Consider the following 20479-nt stretch of genomic DNA (forward strand, 5'->3'; position numbering starts at 1 on the left):
TTGTTGTCTAGCTGCTTTAGGTGTGACTTTCTCGTCCAACCAAGTATGTCTGTTTATATATCCATTGGTCCATCCAGTCATCACTGAATCATTCAACAGAGCTCCTTTCCTGTACTGGGTGCCGGGAGGACACAGATGAAGCATACGCACCTCTTCCTTAAGGACCTGGGACTCATCACATGTTAAGACTGCTACAGGTGTTTGCTCATTCACAGCTCTCCTTCATTGGTCACAGCCTTGAGCCCAGCCTCGGCATCCCTGTCAATAAGGTGGCTGTCCCAGCTAGGGGTGGTCTGTTCACTTGTCCTGGCCCTAAACCCTTCATCCTGATGGCACAGGGCCTGAACATCAATCACGAGAACCTTCTTGCTGTAGGTTGGGTTTCCTGGGAAGCAGATGCTGAGATTGAGGTTAGTAAGTGGGATGTTTATTGTGGGGTGCCTTTGGAATCAACAGCTGTGAAACCGAGGGGGAGGAAATCAAGAAGGGGCAGAGGGAGAAGCTGAGCTGTGACGATGGCTAACCAAGACCCCAGCCAACCCCCTGGGAGCCCTGGCACTAGAATGGCCTTTGAGAATTGCCCAGAATTGAGACTGATCAGTCATTGTTTGAAGGCTCCCTCGGGAGGGTGTGCCGCCTTGGGCAAGGCAGCGTCTACAGCCAAGACAGTCTCCGAAGGAGGCCGACAGCTGAGGGTCATCTTCTGCCAGCACGTTGGGCAGTTGCTTTGGGGGATGGCCGGATGGATCTATGTCTACCTTGTTCACCATTCTATCCCCGGTACCCAGCATGCAACAGGCACCCAGTATTTTGGGGGATGGAATTACTTAAGCTTTATGGAAACGGCACGATTAAGTCATCCAGCAAGTATTTACTATTTTAGCAATGAATTTTTTAGCGTCTGTTGTATGCCAGCCCCCATTGCTGTGCTTATGGGGTTTATAAGCTACGGGGTTTGGGGAGGGTGGTGGTGCAACATTGGCTTCCTGGAAGAGGGGACATTCATTCTGGGGTGTGACTTCCTGGAAGGTGGGCCCCGGCCCAGTGTTGGACCCGGTGTTTCCTTGGCTCCCTAGGAGATGACTTATCGAGATGGAGAGTGAATGGGTAAGGGCTGTTTTTCTCAGGGAGGGAGGGGACTCTCCCTCCAGCCCACCTGTTGCTGCACCTGTCCGCCATGGGAAATTCCCTGCTGAGCTTACGTCCACTGACGTTTGAACTCCCGGTAGCCTGGAACTTCCCCAGGGCTCCCATTGGCCTAGTGACTTTTGAGTAATTGGAGAGTGGAGGGACCACTCTTTTGAGCTGAGTGGAAACATGTATGTTTTCCTTTGTGAGTCACCAAAAACTACAGCCCAGTGTATGAGCGACCTGGTAGTTGCTTTTATTTTCCTGTATGTAAATCAACTGTCATTACAGTTCAGGAAGTAGAGACTCTGAGCAAGGAGGGTGAGATGGAATCAGTGAATTTTAGAGCTGAAAGCAACCTAGAGATTGTGCCATCCAACCCCGTCCTTGGCAAGAGGCCCCAAGTGGGGAAGGGACTTACAAGGTCACCCAGCGGACGTGGACTTGGAGAGGGGGCAGGGCGTTGGACTCCCTGCAAAGTGTTGGCCAGTACAGCTCGCCGTTTCTTCCCAGCCCGCTCACCTCTGCACTGGGCACCAAGGTGTGCTCCACAGCCTGGCATGTGGCAGGTTGTTTTTATCTTCACACGTCACCCAAGTGATCTGAAAGGCTTTTACCGAAAACGCTGGCTTTGATGTTCTGGGTGACAAGACCCAAGTGCAGTGGCAGGAAGGGAGGTTTTTGGGGTTGGAGAATCGAAAACTATTTACCTTGGGGTTGATTTAACAATCTGACACCCCTGGGGTGGGAGGGGCGGTGGGAGGATGTTCGTGAGAGAAAGTTGAATATAAGTGCAGGTATGAAAAAGAGAGTTTGGGGTAGAAGGTCAGGAGGTGAAATGCTGCCATGCTTCAGGGAGAGCTGCCTGGTAAGGCTGACCCTCCCGAAGCCTCTTCCTCCCCCGGGTACCAATGCACCCTCTCTTTTGATGGGAGGATCTGCACGGCACTTTACAGTTTACAAAGCATTTTCACAGATATTATCTTCTTCCGTTGACACACGGGGTAGTGCTGTCAAATGCTGTCTCCCCCATGCTTTCAGCTTTTGTGGGGAGCTTGGCTGGGAACCCGGGAATCTCTTGACTCTAGATCCTTTCTTCATGGGACAGAGGTGGGTCCTCACTCTCCCTCCTGGGGGAAGGCTAGGGTTTAGGAACTGTTTCCGGAGCTGGACTTCTGCACTCCCCACCAGCCTCTCCCCTGCGGAGGACTTGGGCACTGTTCCCACGTATCCCGTGCCTTTGTTTCTTGAGCTGTAACATGGCCATCCCAAGAGTCCCCACCCGCCTCCTGGGTGGAGGTAGGGCTGAGAGCACCGCCCAGTTCCTGGAACTGGAGTTGGAAAACTGGGAGAGGACTACTTTAGGTGGTGTTCCCACCTCGCTTTCACAGCAGCCCTGGAGTTCTGCTGTGAACGGCACGGGCTGGTCTCTTGGCCACCGGATCTTAGCACCCTCAAGTGTAATGGGTTGGGCTGCTCCTTCTGGGTCTTTAATCATTCTGGTCCCTCCACCCCTGAAAATAGGAGGATGTGTAGTGAGTGACAGCTGTGTACAGCGACGCGGCATTGTACAGCGCGGAATGGCTCACACTCAGAGCAGGCTTACACAGGAACTGGGTTGATTTCCTTTCCTAACTTCGTATTAAAGAAATAAGTGAACAAACATTTTTGAAGAGGTAAGTCATTCACAAGACAAGACACAGAAGGGATAAACGAGTTTTCATCGAAGACCCCTACCCCTTCTGTCCCCAGACCCAGTTTTCTCCTCGCTGATGACACTGATGTCCCCAGTGTGTTGGGTCTCCCCACACAGTTTGCGTTGCTGAAACTCCTTGAAAAGGAAGCTGTGTTTCTGTGAACGCATCTCAAAACAGGTGTCGAGCATCAAATGCGTACAGTGCTAGGGTGGCCTGAGGGGAGAACGCAGGACGGGGAGCCTGGATCTCAGCCCCCTGTAGCTGCGCTGGAACCTCAGCATTATGGGGCCTGGGGCCTCGGCTTCAGGGGCAGGGCTGGGCTTGGTGCTGGCCGCTCCTGGGCCTGGAGTGCCTGCCTCCCTGCTGCCTGTGGAAATCCTGTGGCTGCAGCTCGGGCGCAAATCCCAGCTCACTCGTGCTCCAGATTAAACCCCGGGCAGGAGGCTGTCTCTAGCCTCAGTTTCCTGCAGTGTGGAAGGGGAATAACAGTAGAATCTGCCTGGAGGGTTCTTGGAGGAATCAAATGACTCGAGATGCAGACAGCTCTCATGTCACTGCCTGGCACGTAGCGAGAGCCAGCCTTGTCTGCAGTGGTCCGTGCTGCCTCTCCCGTCCTCCAGGGTGCCCCCCGCCCCCCGCTGGGTGGCAAGGATTTGGGCCCTCCAAGCCTGGCCCTGGGGCGAGAAGTAGCCCTCATCTGTCTTTCTTTTTCTTGGCAGGAGGGGTGGCAGTTCAAATTCAACTTCAGTCTTATCCTTTGTAGCATTCTACACAATAAATCATAACATTTAGACGTCAGGTGACTGGATTTTGGTGGGAAAGGCTTACAGTTTGGGCCTGCGTGGACGGTCTGTACTAGACCTTTAGGCCTGTTACCACCCTCCTGCGCACCCCCCTACCCCCAGCTCTTGGGCATCTTTTACTTGGGTATGAGTTCAGATCGGCAGAAAAAATGACAACGATGATACGAGAACTACCGTACACCCAGATTCACAGATTGTTAACTCTCTCTGCACCCCGCCCCCTGCACACACACGCGCGCACACACACACACACACGCACACAATTTTTCTTCTGAACCATTTCAGGGTAAATTGCAGACATTGCCCTTTTATCCCTAAACGTTCTGCGTGTGTTTCCTAAGAACAAGGACATTCTCTTACATAACCACAGTGTAATGATCAAATGCTGGAAATTTAGCATTGCTACAATTGTATTATCTAGTCCACAGGCCATGCACAGTTTCATCAGTTGCTCCAATAACAGTCCTTTAGGACTGTTTTTCTCTGATTCCAGGTCAGCCCTGTGCTTAGTGGCCATGTCTCTTTAGCCTCCTTTTATCCTAGAGCAGTTCCTCGGCTGTTTTTGACCTTGACATTTTGGAAGAGTCCAGGCCAGTCGCTTTGTAGAATGCCCCTCAGTTGGGGTCAGGGCCTTCATCTTGGAAAGCTCATACTGTCCCCCTTGCTTTGCTACGTGTGCCCCTGTAATCCTTGCTGGTGCCACGTGGCTGGTCCATCTTTTGTAGATGAGGAAACTGAGGCATAGGGAGGCCAAGTGACTGGTCCCTGGTCACATTCCCAGGAAGTGGCAGAGGTGGGATTCAAATCCAGGACTGTCAGTCTGCCTGCTAGGCAACAGGAATAATGACAGCGATTAGACACTGAGAATAACAAAAGTGTTAAGCATTTACCCTGAGCCACACATCGCGTTGTACTTTCTACGTACATTGCTGTGGTCCCCACCCCAGTCTCAGAAAGTAGCTGCTCTCACCAGCCCTGATTTACAGATGATGATCAGAGAGGTTAAGGAGACTGCCCAGGGTGCACGGGTGCTGACTGGTGGGAACTAGCTCTGACCCAGGCAGCCTGTGTTCTGAGTCTGCACGTGTTGCCTCTGCGCTCTGGCCTGCTGGATCTCGCAGAACCCGGGGCAAGCGTGTGAGCCGGGCTGGGGCCTTCACCAGCTTTGCCCCTCCAGGAGAGGCACAGCAGTACCTGTGTTTATGTCCTTTTCCGGGGCCTTCTCTGGGGGGAACAAACACATCCCAAGGCCAGGGCCTACTCTCGGGGGCTTCCTGGGGGAAGCTGTCCTGTCCTCTGTTCCTGTAGGCACTGCAGCCCACCACTATGGTCTGTTTGCTCTGAACGGGTGGCGTTTTGATGATTTCCAGGTCAGGAGTCCCCGTGCGGTCGCTTATTTCATGGCTGGCTCACTCTTTCCTGCCAAGCAGCCCGGGGCCCTATATGGGGTGGCTGGTCCTGGCTGCCATCAGTGTGCCCAGGTGGCCCTGCTGCCCAGGCGGCATCCATGTGGCGTCTGGGCCGGCTGCCCAGTGACACGGTGGCCTTGCTCACAGCAGAGCTGGCGATTAATCACTGGTGCTGTATGTCACGCTCTGTGCCCCTTACCTTCTCGTTGGAGAAAGGAAGATGGTACAGCCCGTTTTTTCAGGTGGTAGAAAGGAGTAGATGCTCTGGAACTGGGACACGCTTGAAATGCTATAGGCAGAGCAAGGAAGGTCCCGGCCAGGGGGCTGGTGTCTGGGCCCCCATCCGCCTCTTGCTTCCCTGGGACCTGCCCATCGTGGGCACTCAGGCTCCCCGTTCATCAGAGCACAGTGCTGGGCCCCAGCAGTGATCTCCCTCCGTCCCGGGAGACGTCAGGGAAGTATTGTCAGCATCCCTATGAAAGCCCGTGGCCCCCTTGGTTCAGATTCAAGTGTAGAGTATCTCCGAGAGCCACAGAGCAGGTGGAAGTCTGTCCTTTGGACAGCGTGTCAGGCAGGAAGGTCTAGGAGCAGCAGCCCCTTCTCCCTTCAGGCCCAGGCCCCGGGCACATGCTACCTGCTGGGCGTCGTCCTGCCGCCCCGCTTCCTCTTCTGCTGCGCTTGCCAGATTCCTGGGAGGAGCAGCCGTGCGCGTCCTGTCACCCTGTGCCCGGCCAGTCTTCTTTCTCCCTGGCTTGTCTCTCTACGTGACCGCACGGCCTGTCAGGCTCCGTGTGTTGAGTCAGGGCTGTAACCTTCCCACTCGCACCCTGGCCAGCCCAGGCCGCCCTCCCCTCCCCGTGCTCTGGCCTCGCGCCTCTCTCTGGCTGGGCCGACCCCTGGGAGAAAGTTAGAAATTTTAGCTCCCTAATTTCCATGGAACATTGCTCCGTGCATATGGTTTAAAACATTAATTAAAGACATTAGTCGGTCTGGCTGCCTTGGAGAGAGGCTCTTTTTCTGCAGGAGCTGACCTTCTGGTTGCTGTGGGCTCCTTACAAGGAGAAGGGGTATAGGAATGAGCCTGCACACCAGTTCATACCTGTGACCTGACCTCCTGGGGTCCTGGTAGGTGCTCATTGAGGTCGGGAGGATATTACGTTTTCCTAGTACTCGGAGTTCACAGAGCCGCTCTTGTGTGCACTATCTCACTTAATCCTGGCAGCACATCGGGCAGATGGGGTAAGTGTCATAATCCATCCCATTTCACAGATGAATAAACTGAGACGTGAGAGCCACAGCCAGGCCTGGAGCTGAGTAGCTGTGACGCAGACCTCAGCTTTTAGTGCTGTTTGTGTTGGCTTCGCTGGTTCCCTTAGCCCCCCGTGTACTGAGGCCTCGCACTGAACAAGTCATGGTGGTGAGACAGGAAGAGGGGAGACCTTGTTTTCCCCCCCTTATTGGGAGGAGACAAAGAATTTAGGGCCCGGGCATTTACTTAAGTGCGGTACTAATGACAGCTGACGTTTCTAAGTGTTCGTAAGGCGCCAGGCCAAGAGCTAAGCTCTGCGGAGATTCTCACCTCACACTACGAACAAACCTTTAAGATGAGGAACTGAGGCTCAGAGAGCTGAAGTCGCTCGCGCAGCCTCCTCAAAGGACCTTTTCAGTCGCAGAACTGGGATGCCAAGCCAGGCACTCTGACAAGAGCCTATAGTCAACCAGGAAGCTGGGCTGCTGCCTTTTTTGGGTAATGAAGCGAATGCATTTCGACAATGAGGCAAAAAGTGCTTTCCTGGTCAAAATGTCTGAGAAGCGTGGGAGGCTGCCCACAGAGGGAGCGTGGATGTGCTGAGGGTGGCATCTTTCTCAGCGCATGGCTAGTCCAGGGGGCTTCTCTGGGGGAGGGGGGATTTGCCCTCTCCTGCTGGGAACTGGGACTCGGATGGATTAAACCAGCGCTTGATGGGAGCAGACAGGAACTCTCTGGGGCTTGCAGAGCTCTTGTAGGTCGGTCCGTGATGCTAACGCATCCAAGGGAGGAATGTGACAATCAGAAGTCTTCGGAGAGGCAAACCGGGGCCAAGTTTTTTTTTCCTGGAGGAGAGAGAGGGAATTGATGGCGGGGAATCCGAACTGTCTGGCTTCCTCTCTCTCAGCTGAGCGAGCAGCCTGTGTGCTGCTCTGCTTCTTCCCAGACTTGAGGGCAAATTCCCCTTCAGAACTTGTCAGCCTTCTGTCTCCCGAGTCTGTGCTCACTGAGCCTCATCTCCTTGACGATCTGGCAGCCACGATGCCGGGAGATTCTGCGGGGAGTAGTGGTGGGCAGGAGGGAGGTCTGGAAGGGGAAAGGATCACCCCATTGTAAATGTGACAGTGTGGCTTTCTGTGGGTGCTGCACCGCCCCTTGAAGGAGAGGAGAGGGTCCGTGTCTGCGCCCACCCAGCTGAGCGTTCAGCCCTGCTTCCAGGGATTTTAGGAGGTCCTCCCAGAGCTGGTAAACCAGGGGCGGCCCCCGGGTCCCATTCCCCACACCCCTCCACCCTTTTGGCCTCTTCATGTCAGCCGTCTCCATTAGCAGTTAGGATAAGAATCTCTGGCGAGGCTACGTTTTTGGTTTCCTGAGTAACGCATGGTGTCCACTGATCCCATGTTACTACATGACAGTGTTGAGGGCAGATGAAGCTTACAACCAAGTGAATCTGATGCAGCTCCCATGATTCACCTACTCCCCACCGTCCCTAGAATGGGTTGGGCTTCCAGGGACTGGCCATTCTCAGAATTAAGTTGTTGGGTATGTTTCTCCTTCCCCTCTACCCAGAATTCCTGGAATCAGATGAATGAAAAAGCTTTAGCGGGGAAGGAAGGGGACCATGATTGATGGAGGGGGGGCTTGGGAGTCAGGAACACCTGACCCTCTGTGGCCTGGCTGCTTACGTGACTTCCGAAATACGCGGCTGCCAAGACCGATCTCGTAGGGTCAAGTGGCTTCATGTGGTCAAATGTCCAACACAGTGCTTGGCACATAATAGCTGCTCAATAAATGCCTGCTCTTCAGCTGCTTCTCATTTAGCATAGAGTAAATATGTTCTTCTTATTTTTTAAATGAATGAAATCTTTCATTACCAAATTCATTCATGTGAGCAGTGACACTAATATTCCCTTTTCTTGTATGTTTCTAGCATCCTGCTCCACCTGGGATTTAGGTGCCTTTAATTTGACAAAAGAAGAATACGTATCCATTCAGTACTCCAGAGGGACTTGAAAACTGTTCTTCCCTGAACTAACGCTGGACTATCATGGGATGTGAAGAATCAAGGTAAGGGATTTTCTCCTCTTGAGCCTTATGGAACCAAAGATGGCTGTTGGAATTGGTGATCTCGCGCAACACAGCTTGGGGTGTGGTTTTCGACTGCTCGGCCCAGCTTCCTGTGCTTGGGAAGCTGGCTTTCCATAACCCTGATACACAGGACCCGGTTCTCAGTGCCTGGACCTTGTGCCGGGGGGGCGATCCCTCTGTCCCCAGCTGAGGAAGGAGTCCACCGTCTCCTAGGTGGATGCCCCACACTTTCCCCCCCGGCAGAAGGTGGGGATGGTCCAGCCGTCCTGCTGAGGTGCGTGGAGCCCACGCTGGGGAGAGGATGGCTGAGTTTGCTGGGATTACGTGATCAGGTCAGCAGGCCTTCGGGGGCATCCAGGAGTGACCTCTTCCTCTCTCCCTGCCTGCTTGCACTGCGCGCGCCGGCTGCCACATCTCAGGCTGCTTGGGGTAAAGGGTGAGAGGTTAAAACTGACGGCTTTAGGCAAACCCCGGTTTTCCTGGTTTTGCTACTTGCCTCGGCCTCTCCCCAGGCCTCAGTTTCCTCATTTGTAAAATTGGGGTCCTATGAGTGCCCCAGGAGGATGTTATGGGTGCTGAGTGAGATGGTGGAGATAAAGAGTTTACCATTCTTCCTTTCACGGTGGAGGAAATGCTCCCAAACGGAAGAGGGTTTTGTTTGTTTGTTTGTTTTCAGTGCATTAGTTACACCATTTAGAGGTCCTGCCGTGCAGCAGGCTCTTTCCCAGTCCTTGCTCTGCTGTTCTCTCTGCCTCTCCCCTGCCACCAAGTCTGCCTGGGAAACGGCTTGTGAATCGCCTTCGGTCGTGCACAGCCCCCTCCACCTGAGCAGAGTTGATTCCTCCCCACCCTGGGCTGTAGCCGGCCGTTGAAGGCATGGCTTCATGTGCCATATGACTTCTCCTGCCCTCCCCTGCCCGTCCCCCTACTCGTCCCCCCCGCCCCCGGTCACTGGTGAGTTTGTTTAGAGCAAGGACTCTTAACACCCCAGCGTTGGGCCTCCCACTGTGGACATTGAAAGAACAAATGAATGAATCATTGAAAAAGAGGGCATAGAGAGAAAAAGCCAGAGTGGGAACCAAAGGGAGAAAGTTGCTGAGGATTTAGAGCAAAGAGTGAGGTCGGTCACATTTTCTTTTTCTTCAGCAAGGTGTTGAGATGATAAGTAACGTGATGGAAAAAGGAAAAATGAGGCCTACCACACACTGGAAAGCTCTTCGAGGGTGGAAACTTGGGTGAGAAAGTGTGAGCTGGTGAGAAGCCAGTTAGGGAGGTAGGACTGAGGACGCGGCCGAGGCTCGTGCTGATGTGCTCCTGCCCGTGTTGATGTGACCCACAGAGACGGAGGGCACGAGGCCTTGCCCTTCGGTCAACGTGGCGGCCGGCCCTGGCGCACAGAGGGTTCTCCAGATTCACCAGGCATCTGGGAGGCCTGGGGAGGGTCCCTTGTCCATTCCGAGAGGCTTCCGGGAGAGGGTGCTGCCCCTTGAGACTCTTGGAAGATGGCGTATGAAGAAGACCTACCAGGAGCTGAGCTGACGAGCCTTTCCATCCTCGGGCGCTCAGCAGCCCTGCACGCTCACGTTCGCCATTCGCTTTTATTTCACCATCTGCTTACTTGCTGATTCTGGTGTCAGGAGGCAGCCGCAGTGAGCGCAGCTCTCAGGCCATCCTGTGAAAGTGCTGCATGCCTTTCTTGGGCCCTCGAGCGCTCAACCAGTCCTTGAGTTTTGTTTCGGAAGCCCACGCTCCCGGTCCAGGCCATGAGCTTGGGGCGCAGGAGTGCGTACGTGGACGTGCAGTCACCTGTTCTGGGATTCCCTCCCTCCCGGTAGCACCTGCGGGGCTGGAGCGAGCTGTTCCCGCGTCCGGGAAAACGGCAGATAGCAGTCCAGTCACTGGGGTGGAGAATCTGAAAGCTGGAAGAACCGTTCTGTTGATGGAGGAAAGGCTTGGCAGGTCTGTCTGGGGCTACTGGGAGAGGAAGTTCCCTAGAATTCAGCTGCTGGGAGCAGACAGAGCAGGAGTAGACGCCGGGAATCCGAGGCTTGCAGACCTGAAGGCGTCCCCGGTCAGGGCTGCTCTGTCCGAGGGGCTCTGAGAAAAGCCCAAACATCTGTGCTTGTGCCTGTGGTGCTACGTGTTCTAAAGGCACTGCTCTCCCACTGGGAGCCTGTCTGCCCTCATCCTGCCTAGAAATCAGCTCACCTGGGCTGCACGCCAACAGCAGGCCTCCACACCCTTCCCATCCCTGGGACTGTTTGCACTGTTCCTGCCGTAACCGGGACTTTACCCCAGTTGCACTTCCCTCTACCCCCTGTGACCCTGGGCAAGTCCTTTATAGCTCTCCACGCCTCTTTTTCTCAGCTGCAGAACCTGGCCTGAGGAGATGCTCAGCGAGAGGGAGCCCTTGTTATCTGCTTCTCTCCCACCTCCTTACCTGTCTGGCTCCTGACTGTGTTAATTCTGTCGCATCCCGGCCCCTCCTCGCACCTGCGCGCAGCGTTGCCTTCTTCCCTTTGACGCTCACCTTGCCTTTTTGGACTCCTCTCCTGGGCCCGCCTCCCTCTGGGAGCATCTCTTGGGTCCTGCCTGATACTCCCAAGCCAGCCCTCTCTAGCCTTTGATGAGAGGGTGTCTGAAGGCACCTGCCTGCCTGTCCTCAGACACGAGCCAGCCCTGGTCTTTGGTCACGGGCTACGTGTGTCAAGGTTGCTTCCTTTATTCAGTGTCCGGAGTGTTTGCTGAAAGAATTCCCGACCCACTCGGAACTCTACCCTTGAAACAGAAACGGATTCTCAAAACACCTCTGCTACTGGCCCATTTTACTATTACTGTTTCTTGTGGTTTCATATTGAGGTTTTTGGCTCATTGCATCTGACCTGGAGTTTATTTTTAGTAGTGAAGACAGAGTTCAATTAATGTCAAAACATGAGGGCAAATGCAGAGGAGGGATTCAGAAGTCTAGGGGAAAATGTGCCTAGTTTTGCTTCTTCTGATAACTTCTGTCATACCAGCAGACGCTGAGCTTTCTCGACGGTGCCCGCGATGGGTTTTGCAGAGGCTGGGAGTCCGAGCCACCCCCGGAAAGCGAATGCGTTTCTGGGTCTCTTTCAGTCCAATTTACCCAGCAGCTGGCCGCACAGATGAGTACCCACTGCAGTTATCATGACGGGTGATAGTTATTACAATCAATATTAAAGGCCAGGCTTTGGAACCTTCAGTTCTTATCTCCCCCGTGGCTTCGGGTTCCTTCTGTCTCCGGAAGAAGCGTCCACCTTGTTTGAACACCAGCTCTTCTCTCTGGATTGGGAATGTTTGGAGAACAGGCTCTGGGTCTTGCTGTCTCTTTCGCCCCAGCTTTTGGCACCGTGACAGGCGTCCAGGACGTGCTTGGGGAACGTTTTCTTGGACTGCCTGCACTTTTGGACCCTGAGTTGGGGTTAGAAAGTCAGAAATCATGCACACAATGCTCTTTCGTCAAGGGCTCCCGGGTCTGTTCTGGGATTTTGGGGAAACTGAGCACTGTGTGCTTAGGACTTTAGAGTTTCTAAAAGTTCTTTTTCGTTCTTCCGTCCTGCTTTTATCCCTTGGCTGTTTACGGAGAACCTGCACTGTGCCGCTCTGCAGGGTACCTGCAAGGAAGGAGGGACGCACCACTGTTCTGGCCCCGAAGGCAATCCGGAGACGGAGGCTGGCTTTATGGACTCCCGTTATGGACTATATTTTAGTGTCCCCCCCCCACCAAAGTCAGATGTAGAAACCCTAATCCCCAGTGTAATGGTGTCAGCAGGTGGGGCCCTTGGGAGGTGGCCGGGTCTTAAGGGTGGAGCTCTCAGGATGGGATTGATGCCCTATAAGAAGAGGCACGGGAGAGTAACGTCTCTCTCTGCTCTCTGAGATGTGCAGACACAGCCAGAAGACAGCCTTCTGCAAACCAGGAACTGAGTGAGCTTTACCTTGATCTTGGACTGCCAGCCCCCGGAACTGTGAGGAATAAATTTCCATTGTTTAAGCCACCCAGTCTGTGATATCTTGTTATAGCAGCCTGAGCAGAATAGGACTCCTGTATTTCACAGACGGATGAGTTGGAGACTCAGAGCAGTTGTGCTGCCGGGAGCTCCCTGCTAGTTGGTGGTGGACCTCACAGATGAGCGTGGCTCTTCTGAATCCAGGCACCTGAACCTGCTCCCCCGCTACCTGCCGCGTGATCCGCAGGCGTGTCTGGACTTTCTCTTGGCTGCCCCTCTCTGCTCCGTCATCTGTTTCTCCCTCCCCTCCCCTCCCCTCTGCTCTTCTCTCTTTTTCTCTGCTGTCTCCCTTTCCCCCTCTCCCAGTTCTTGTTTCTTCTGAAGATGAAGATCTTTCTCTCTGTGGTGCCTTTTGGGGGAAGGTACCTGACGATAATGGCGTTGTGCTTGAGCTCGTCCCGCCTGGGTGGTGTCTGTCTCACTGAATCCACTTCCCCAGCGCCTACTGTGGGGACTGGCGTGATGTAGCAACTTCCTCCGTCCCTCCCTGCCCGCTTCCACTGTCCCACTGTGAGCCAGGTGTTGCACCCAGCCGTGGGACGCAACAGACTAGGTAAAAAACGCCCTGGGGGAGACACAGTATATCCGAACAACTGTTGTTTGCGCAGCGTCATGGGCCGGATGTTCGGACACCCTCCAAATCCCCAGCTTCATATGCTGAGAGTCCTAACCCTGAGTGTGGCTGTACTGGAATTAAGGGAGTAATTAGGTTAAATGAGGTCATGAGGGTGGAGCCCTGCTCTGATAGGAGAGCTCAGTGGAGACCTCCCTCTCCCTCTGTCTCTGCCACGTGAGGACACGGCGGGAAGGTGGCTGTTCGCAAGCCAGGGAGAGAGCTCTCAAATCTCGAGACCCTCGATCTCGGACTTCTGTGCTCCAGAACTGCGAGAACAAACGTCTGTTGTGTGAGCCACGAAGCCTCTGGTGTTCCGTTATGGCAGCCCGAGCTGACCAAGACGCACGGTGGATGCATGCCTCAGGCCATGGGCTGCAGGGTAGTTTGGTTGCCTTGGTCCCAAAGCCTCTCTGGTGGTGTCGAGCCGCGGCTCATGCCTATGAGGTTTCCCAGTCCCATCTCTAAAACCAGGAGCCCAAACCGAGCTCGCTTGTCCTGCTCTGTCTGTATCCGGACGTTCAGGGTTTCCCTAAGCTGGGCCCAATTCTATGTTTTCACTCTTCTTCCTTGCTCAGGTGTACTTAGGTGTGTACTGAACTCTACTGCGGTTGCAGCGTCAGGCTCCTGGAAGCAGCAGCAGCTCTGGACTCCTGGTCTTGCGCTTGTGATCCACTGGGCTGCCTCCCTTTTAAGATGCTCTCCCTGTGTTACAGGAGATTGTTCATTTCGTTAGTCGTTTGTGCATTCTATTGGCCAATCGGTTTGCCTCTTGAAGTACTAAGCACTGGGTATTCTAACAGCTCCTATTACGCACCACTAATGACGTTCTGTCCTTATAGGAGTAGCAGTGGTGCGTATGTGGTATGATGAAGGTTCTGCTACTAATACTACCAGTAATAATAGTAAAAAGAATAATAGCTCAAATGTATTTTTCATAGTGTTCCCGACACTTTACATATATTATCTCATTTGCTTTTCAGAGCATATGAGGAAATGGGGATTAACTAATATGCCCAAGATGGCAACTGGAGGTGTCTCCCCACGGGATGGATGTGAAGCACACGCTAGTGCTATGTGCTTTTGCATAATTTCAAGCTTTCTCTTTTTTTAACTCGAGCCTAACGTTTAGAAGCTTTTACTAATGAGAGGACTCTTTGCTAAATTGATGTAAGCGCTACACATCACCAATAACTCCGTCCTGGTGTGTCTCTCCGTGCCTTTTGCCGTAGCCCTCAGACGCCTCCTGTTCCTTCCAGGAGACCTCCCAGCGTGGGCTCTAGGTTTTCTCCAGGTTTCACCCATCCTTTTCTGCTCCCCTGGGACCCAGGTTTACCTGGCGGAACTGGACAAAATGTGAGACCCAGCAGGTTTTGTTTTTTTTTTTAATTTTATTTATTTATTTTTGGCTGCATTGGGTCTTTGTTCCTGTGCGCGGGCTTTCTCTACTTGTGGCGAGCGGGGGCTACTCTTCGTTGTGGTGCGTGGGCTTCCCATCGCAGTGGCTTCTCTTGTTGCGGAGCACGGGCTCTAGGCATGCGGGCTTTAGTAGTTGTGGCTCGTGGGCTCAGTAGTTGTGGCTCGTGGGCTCTAGAGCACAGGCTCAGTAGTTGTGGTGCACGGGCTTAGTTGCTCTGCAGCATGAGGGATCTTCCCGGACCAGGGCTCGAACCCGTGTCCCCTGCATTGGCAGGCAGATTCTTAACCACTGCGCCACCAGGGAAGCCCCCAGACCCAGCAGGTTTTATCCCTGGTTTGTAATGGAGTGAACAGCAGAGCTCCACACAGCAGTCTAGTGGCCTGGCTTCTTCTGGGATGTGGGTGGCTTTCAGAAAGCCTGAGCTGCCAAGCCTCCAGGTCCTCCTTGCTGCTCTCAGTGATGCCTGGTCTGCTGGGAATTCACTCTTTGGCCCCCAGCCATTTTCTCTCCAGTCCTGTCCCTTTCCTGGAGCTCGTTGTAATGGGTGCCTTTATGAAGAAAGTACCCATCGTGGGATGCAAGGCATCTGGAGGATGTTTTTTTTCTCCCTCCAAAGATGAAACCTTAAGACTGAGGGATCCACCCTCAGTCTTGTAGGCCAAGCATCCTACAATGTCTGGCCGCAAGGGCTCAGAGGGGCATTCTTCTGCTGTTGCAAAGCAGAGGCACCTGGCTTCATCCCCGTGGGAAATCAGAAGTGGGAGGGCCTTTAAAAAATGTTGGCTTAAGGAAAAGTTTCATCAAAATAGAAACGAAAACGCCGATCGAAAGCGTCACCCTCCCTGAGCTGGCCTCTTCCCTGAGTATCAGCACCGCCCCTGCTGGAGTGGCCGGGAATTGGGAAAGCCACCGGCCATGGGGGGCGGGGTGGGGGGAGGGCTGCTGCACAGGGAGCAGAAAGGAGATGCGTGCCCAGATCTCTCTGCTTTGCCACCTGCCAGCCCCTTGCCAGCTGGGATTCAGGCTCTAGGTGCTTTTGAGCCTCGGTTTCTTGCTCTGAGGACCAAATGACACGGTTGTCTGTGACTCCTCGAGTCACCGAAGATGCTCCACCCACGGGCGCTGCGCTGAGGAACTCATCGGTCATTTGCTTCCAGGCTTTGAACCTCATTTTCCTCAGCTCTCATTGAAAGCAGCGTGCCGGACGGCTGCCCTGGTCTGTCCGTCCCTCCCAGCTTACACATTTCACATCCGCGCCACTTGCCTTTTCGGGATTGATAGAATGTTTTCAGAGTTTAATGGGAACCGTATACAGCAGCCATCAGGAGGGGCAGAAATGGAAGGAAATAGTCCAGGTGTCATAATTTTTCCACTCCCCCGCACACTTCCATCACACATGTTTGAAAACAAACCTTATTTTCAGAACAGTTTCTGATTTTACTGAAAAACTGTGAAGATAGTTTGCAATTTTGAACTGTCTTCAAAGTATGTGGGAGGATCCCATATATCCCACATCCAGTTCTCCCTACTGCTCACTTCTTACATTAGTGTGGCACAGCTGTTACAAGTAGTGATCAACATGGGTGCATAATTATTATCGACTACAGCTTATACATTGTTTTTTAGGTTTCCTTAATGTTTCCCTGATGTCCTTTTTCCGTTCCACCATCCCGTCCAGGATACTGTGTTCCATTAAGTTGTCATGTCTCCTTAGGCTCCTCTTGGCCGTGAAGGTTTCTCAGACTTCCCTTGTTTTCGATGACCTTGATGGTTTTGAGGAGTACAGGTCGGGGATTATATAGATTGTCCCTTTATTAGGATTTGTCTGATGTTTTTCTCATCATTAGTCTGAGATGATGCATCTTAGGAGGAAGACTGCAGACGTAAAGTAACCCTGACCGCCTGGCTACGCTACTGTTCGTTAGATTTCTCCACCATGAAAATGCCTGCCTCCGCCCCATTTCCTCACCGTACTTGGAAGGATGTCACACCTCTGGAGTGGGGCGTTTTGCCCCCCCTTGATGCGAAGTATTGACACAAATTGTTTGGAATTCTCCTTGGGAGATTTGTCTCTTCTCCCCCATTTCTTTATATCCATACGGACTCGTGGATATTTTTATAGGCTTTGGATTCTAGTTCAATATGACTTTATGTTGCTCATAAAGCAACATTGAGCCACGTTCTGTTGCTCAAGTTCTTTCAGCTTTGGCCGTTGGGAGCTCTTTCAGTTGGCTCCTGGGTCCTTTTGATATACAACCATCATCGTTGCCGGGCGGCGGGGAGGGTGTTGTTTTTTCCCTTTTTTTTTTGAGCGTTTCCTTCCTTTCTGGCATGACAAGGTGCTCCGGGCTCATCTTGTATATTTCCTGCCCCCAGACCTAGAATCAGCCATTTCTCCAAGGAGGCCTGGTTTGCTTTATTGGAACATGGCATTAGAAACCAACGTATGGGTGTGAGATGTGTTCACTGCTACTGGGGCATCACTGCTTCTAAGTCTTCTTAGCCAACAGAGCAATGAAATACGTGTGAGTGTCCTAACCCACGTGTATACACATGTGTCTAATCGTTTCCATAGGTATCCATCGTATCTCTGTTAAGCTAGCCATGAATTCATACTGATGTTCCAACTCTAACCCATTACTACTCCATACACTTTTGAACAGACATTTTTTTGCCCATGTTGGTCGGCAAGAGGAAGTACTGAATGGTAAGTTCTAAAAGTCCCCATGGGCAGAGAGCAGTGGGATGAGAACACTGGACTTTTCCCTGTGGACAGTGTAGTCTCGTGAGCAGAAGTCAAGAGTTGGACACAGTTGGACAGAAACTCAGAAACACGTGCCGCCCAGAATGCTTGCAGACCAGAACGCTGTCACACTCGCAGGCCTTGTGTGCCTTTTGTCCTCCTGGGAAGCCTGTCCTGTCCTCCCTCCCCTCCCACGTTATCCCCACACTGTACCCTCTCCCCGCGCACACTCCTAGAGTCCCCTGGGCTTACCCCATCAGAAATATACCCACTTAAAAAAAATTCTTTGCCTGTCTGCTGCTCCCAAGTAGACCACATCCTTGAGGGAAGCACTGCGTCTCGCAGGCAGTGCCTTGCACAGTCTCCCAAAATCAAAGCCAGGTCCGTCCATTCACTTTCAGAGTTTGTTGGGGGAATAAAGCAGTGGACAAGACACACGCCCCCCTGCCTTGTTGGAACCTGATACACACTGAATGCAAATGAAGGAATTCACATACAATGCAGAATCCCCTACCCCATTTCCTTTTTGGCCAGGGGTCTCAAACTCAATTGTCTCCAGGGACCAGGCAGGCAATATAAGGCATGACGTGGGCCTGGTGGGCAACTGGAAGGCGTGCATAGCTGATGAAGAGCCAGGACATCTGGTGTGACATACCGACCTGGCCGCCCGGCTCAGGCCAGCGTCCTGCCTGATGGTCCGGGGTCTGTGCCTGACTAGTTGTTCCTAAGTTTTTTGACTCACATGCCCAGTATAAACGGGGTGGTGCCCAGTCCATGGCCGCTGATCATGGTGCTGGAGAACTGCTGGCCTAGCGTGGCTGGATCTGACTGTTCCAGGGAGCCTGGAAGCTGGGGAGCTGGGGGAGTCTTGCCCCTTTCTGTTCACTTCTATTCGTTCCTGATATCACTGTAGCAATACTTCTTCCCCTGCCGGCAGCACTTGGTCCCAATAGCAATAGTTGCTTCCAGTTTGCAGGGATTTCTTTGTCCCCTACTCCCAGAACCAGCCTCATTGGCTGCTCTAGAGATGACATCCCCAGCAGGGCTCCCTGGGGTCCCCCAGACTTCTCAGTTCCGATAATCGTACCCCACGCCCCATCCCCATGTGCTTGCTCTCTACCTCTTGGCTACCTCGGACTCTCCCTCCTGTCTTTTCAGTAAACAGTTCATTCTTTATCTGAAATTCAGCGGGTATGCTTCCTCTTCCCATGTTGAGCCTTGATTAATGCGCGAGGTGTTCTTTCTATATTTCCTACCCTTGCCGTTTTCGCTCGGTTGAGCACAAAGCAGGTTTCCAAGTCTGTCACTCTGAGGCCCAGACTGCCGGCCCGCCGCCCCCCACCCCCACCCCACCCCAAACCCACCACCCACCTGCAGCCACGTGCCCGGAAGCCCTGCGTCTTACGCTCATTGCTTGCCGGCTTCACCCTCTCGTCTGCTTGCACACAACCACGGCCACTCCCGGGGGGCTTGCCAGTGGCCCCTTTCCACAGCCTGCTGCGTCTGGAGATGATGCTTTGGGTTTTCCACGATGAACACCGGTCCCCAGGGTGTGCCGGGTTTCTCTGTGTCTGCAGGGGTGTGTGTGCCTGCTGCGTGGAAACAACCTTGTCAAAATAAACCAGGGCTGTGCTGACAGGGGGAAGTGAGGCTGGCCGGAGGAGAAGACGTGGGCTGGGTGCTTCTTGGGGGGTTTCCTCTGTGCCAGTGCCCTACAGGAGGCGGCCTCTGCCAGGCTTCCTGGACCCTTCCGACTCCCCCAGGGCCCCCGTTGGACACAAGACTCTCCTGCTACCTTCCCACGTTGAGCCGTTCACTGAACAGTGTGCCTCCAAACCAGCTCTTCTGCCATGATTTTCCCCTGTGCTCCGAACTCACCGTCCTGACCTGACACGTCAGCAGTCCTTTTGTCACTCCAGGGATGCAACTTTGTGATTTTCAGGGTCCAATGTGACTGATTAAAAATCATGATATTCCTCGGGAATTCTCATCGATCGTGATCATTGTGGTGCTCAGCTGTGTCGAATGCTGGCCTTCGTGAGCTGGGCGGACTTACTGGGGGTATATATTAGTTTGCACGGGCGGCTGTGACAGAGTACCACCCGTGAGGTGGCTCAAAACAACAGAAATACATACTCTCGCAGTTGTCCAGGCTAGAAGCCTGAAATCACAGTGTCAGCAGGGTTGCCTTCCTTCCAGAGATTCTAGGGAAGAATCCTTCCTTTCCTCCTGCCTTCTGGTGGTTGCTGGCAATCCTTGGCCTTCCTTAGCTTGTAGGTGCATCACTTCAATCTCTTCCTCCATCCTCACATAGACTCCTCTCCCGTGCATCTGGTTCAGATTGCCCTCTTCCTGTAAGAATGAGGTCTTCCCTAATCTGACTTCATCATGTTAACTTGATTACTTTCTCCAAGACCCTATTTCCAAATAAGGTCACACTCACCAGTACTAGGAGTTAGAACTTGAGCATAACTTTTAGCGGGGGGACACAGTTCAACCTGCAACAAGGATATGAAGAAGTGTTACAACTTCTAGTTTTGTTTATTTCTGTCCTATAAAATGTCGTATGCTTTATAATAATATAGGTGTTTCTGTGTATAAATTATAAACAAATACGCAGATACTGGGGGCTATCCTCAATCATGAGTGATGAGGACATAGTTTAAAAACAAACCAATCACCAGTCCACTGGTCTGGTTTACGGAGGCCCTGGTTCTTAGTCAACCTGGGCTGCCGTAGCAAAATACTATAGATCAGGTGGCCTCAACAACAGAAAATTTGTTTTCTTACATTTCCGGCAGCCGGGAAGTCCAAGATCAAGGTGCAGCTGGTTCAGTTTCTGGTGAAAGTGCTCTTCCTGGTTTGCAGACAGCTACTTTCTTGCTGTATCTTCACATAATGAGGCAGGGGTGGGGGGTGGGATGGGAGAGGAGGCACTAGCTTTCTGGTGTCTCTTCTTATATAAGTGCGCTAATCCTGTGGGATCAGGGCTCCACCCTTATGACCTCATTGAACCTTAATTACCTCCATTAAGGTCCGATCTCCAAATAGAGTTGCACTGGGGATCAGGACTTTAACATATAAAGTTGGGGAGGACACAATTCAGTCTATCGCAGGTCCCATCTTCTGGATTTTGTTATACAGTAAGATTCCCTCGGTTCTTATGAATTACAAGAAAAACTTAAAGTCTGGTTTGGTGGATAGATCCCAACTTTAGTTCCACATACACCTCGTTTTTATTCTGGCTTTCTTATTCCTTTATATTTATTTTTTTAATTTTATCATCAGTAGCTGGGTG

The 20479-nt window shown here is 52.7% G+C and overlaps 1 long non-coding RNA gene across 50 annotated transcripts in view; it reads left to right on the forward strand.

The window, feature by feature from the left end:
- LOC109549452 (uncharacterized) overlaps positions 1 to 20479 on the forward strand; it is a 396771-nt gene that overhangs the window by 135859 nt on the left and 240433 nt on the right. For all 50 annotated transcript variants that reach the window (XR_012327382.1, XR_012327365.1, XR_012327383.1 and 47 more), the window contains one exon: positions 8217 to 8353. This is a non-coding gene — a long non-coding RNA (uncharacterized lncRNA). The remainder of the gene's footprint in view (positions 1 to 8216; positions 8354 to 20479) is intronic.

Source organism: Tursiops truncatus, chromosome 17 (genome assembly GCF_011762595.2).
Source record: "Tursiops truncatus isolate mTurTru1 chromosome 17, mTurTru1.mat.Y, whole genome shotgun sequence".
NCBI lineage: Eukaryota > Metazoa > Chordata > Mammalia > Artiodactyla > Delphinidae > Tursiops > Tursiops truncatus.